Source organism: Halichoerus grypus, chromosome 9, assembly GCF_964656455.1.
Source record: "Halichoerus grypus chromosome 9, mHalGry1.hap1.1, whole genome shotgun sequence".
NCBI classification, from domain to species: Eukaryota; Metazoa; Chordata; class Mammalia; order Carnivora; family Phocidae; genus Halichoerus; species Halichoerus grypus.
Genome location: NC_135720.1, coordinates 47,434,998 through 47,438,081, shown reverse-complemented (window position 1 = coordinate 47,438,081; position 3,084 = coordinate 47,434,998).

The following is a 3,084-nucleotide window of genomic DNA, read 5'->3' as shown; positions in this document are numbered from 1 at the left end:
AGAGCTGGATAGTGGTAAAGTTGGGACGAGACCAGAGTGTTTCCTACTTTCATTTTGAGTCTTTTCCTACTTGACCACAGGGACTGTCCCAATTCAGTGGCAGCATTTTGAGATCTGATATACTGTATTTCTTCAAAAATGAGGGAGTGACACGGGGCAGAAAACAGGAGAGAGTAGCTTAAAATCAGAGAAAATGATTCAGATTCCAATGGTCAAAAATATCTGCTACAATATGTGAGAGGTTATTAAATACATGAAGATTTCTATTGAGGGGTTGTATATTTGAAAGTAGAGGAAACTTTAATTGTCTGCATTACAATTTTTTTTCAAAAATTCTTCCAGCTTGACATAAGCATATCCTCATATCTACAGGTAACTGACTTGAAAATAACTTCTTTTCAATAAAGAACAAGTGACTGAAACTTGATAGAAGTTTTATTTTTGCCTGTTGCATTGCTGTTGCCCCCACGAGCTTCATTGTCTTTCCAGAAATCCTTTATCTTCTTGGCCAATGGGTGATCTTTTCACGGTGAATCCCAACACCCGCATCGTGGGCTGGTTCCATCTGGCTCTCAATCAAGTGGCTCATCATCTCTGAACATATGCTTAAGAGCACTGAGACAGTTCCAGATTCAAAGAAAGCTCTTTGTTGAAGTTTTTTAGTAAAGCAAAGATAAATAACTACTCCTCTCATTGTACTCTTTTAGCTGCTCTGTTTACATATTTTGGACTGTATTGTTTTGTTTTACAAGGGATCACCTGTTTCTTTTTAAAAGCGCCCTGGATTTTCCTGGTGTGAACGATTTGCACGTACTCACTCTGGTGGTACGGCCAGTGATCTAGATTCTACAGTACCCGCCTTACCAGGCTCAGACCCTGCTTCCCAGAGAAGCTTCTCAGCAGCACTAGGGCCCTTCCTGTCCTGGTGGCTGGCTCCATAATTGCAGGATGGGGATCGCTGTGTCCAACGTGTTATTGCCAGTGCCAACACAGTGTCTGACTGGAGGAGCCCTCAGTGAAACTCTGGCGAACAAATGGAAACGTAAATGGTCAGCACCACGGCGACACTGGTAATATGGGATGTGTATCTTCAGCAAGTCCCACCTTCCTTCTCAATCTTTTTGGGGTGTTTTTTCCCCACCCCCCCTCCCCGAGATATCAATTACACACTGCCCCATACCTGTCCAAAGCCTCCACTTTTGCTCTCACTCTGACAAACGTCAACCACTATACCATTATTATTAGCATTATTACCATATACTACTTCACAGGTTTTAAAAGGTCCTTTGTTACCCTTTTGGATCCACAAGACAAAGATTGTGACCAAGACATACACACAAAGAAGGCAAGAGTAAGAAAACTGACCATTCGCATAGGTATTATGTGGCATTCCCATTTCCCCAAGACCCTTTGCCCTGCCTCACACTGTCCCATTGCCCCTGTTCTACAAAAGTAGCTCTCATTCCATCCCTTTTTTTTTGCTCTCCATCAAAATGCCCATAGCTTACCTAAATCATTCAGGACACTTTTATGATAAGGAGGTAAAGCTTAGCTTCCAATCCAGTTTCTACCCACAGACCAAATTGCTCAGCCTCCTTGAATCTCAGTGGTCTCGTGTGTAAATTGGGTTCATACATAATTCCCCTCTACAATGAAGATGTATTCTTTTATCATCTGTGCAATTAAAAACTTTTGAAACAAACATAAGTAAAGGATGGTTCGGTGACATGACATGTATAAAGGAGGTGGTAGAGAATAGGCCCCTAATGTTTGCTCCCCTTTCCTGAGCAGCTTGATTACCTAATTAGCAAGACGGATACATTTCACGACTTTTGTTGTAAAAAGACGTCCACAGCTTAGTGATGTTCTGGTTGGTGCAATGCGTGAGAAATAAGCTCACGGGCATTCCCTCCTATCCTGCCCTCTCTGGCGTGAGGGGCAGGCGTCGAGGGAACTGCGGGCTCCCCTGCGTGTGGTGAGGCACTGGGGTAGAGCTGACCTCAGGCAAAACAGCAAGGAGGGGATGTTTGCCTTGTCCTTTCACTTCCCTCTCTGAATACCTTCTCACATTTGGGTTTTTCCTCACACTTCCCTCCAACCACTCTTCTAGATGCTGTATTTTAGCATTCCCCTCTCAAACTCATGATTACAAGCTTGTTTGTTTTTAAGGCTAACAATTCCATTGTAATGAATATCCCCTGTGCCAAAAAAAAAAAATTATTGTTGGCCACAAACACTTTTTTATAGCTAATGATTATAGTTACAGAGCTTCAAGACTCATTCTCCTTCAGAAGGATACATCCCCATATACTTCAGGAACGTACAGATAGCTTTTATTTGTCAGAGATAATTATCCTGGTCTCTCCCTGCTGGGATGGCAATCAGGAAGCTATGCTCTGCTATGTCCCAGGGCCAGGAATTTTACTGATTCTTCCATGGCATTCTGACTTCCATTAAACGACAAGGCCACCCATCTTTCACAGAACACAGAGATACATAAACACAGAAGTGAGCATGCACACACAAACACACACGCATACAAATGTATACACACACCCATTAACCCCAAAGTAAGACTTCTTCCTTTCTCTAGTTTGAAAGATATACCCCCAAAGTAGAAAAGTTGGAGAAGGGGACGTATTGCTTCCATTTGGTTGTTTTTTAGTCAATTGGACCATACCTTTGACTCACAATAAGGTATCAAAACTTCATAGATGTAAATTTTTTTTATCTACAAGACCTGGATAGGTTCAAGATCTGGAACCTATCCAGGTCCAAGAAGGGTTGAATCACTCTTTGCAGTTTCTAAATGTGAAAGAATTGGCCCCAAAACAGTGGACTGTCTAAATCTAAATGCCATCCAAGATGGCAGCCTCTAGCCATATGTTGCTACTGACCCCTTGTCTGAGTTAAAATGCAGTATGAAACACACTAAGTATTAAATGCACAGTGCGTTTTGAAGATATGGCATGAAAAAGAATATGTAAAGTCATAATTTTAATTACATGTCAAAATGATAATATTTAGGATATGTCAGGTAAAATTATCTTATTAAATTGACTTTGAACTGTTTCTTTTTCCTTC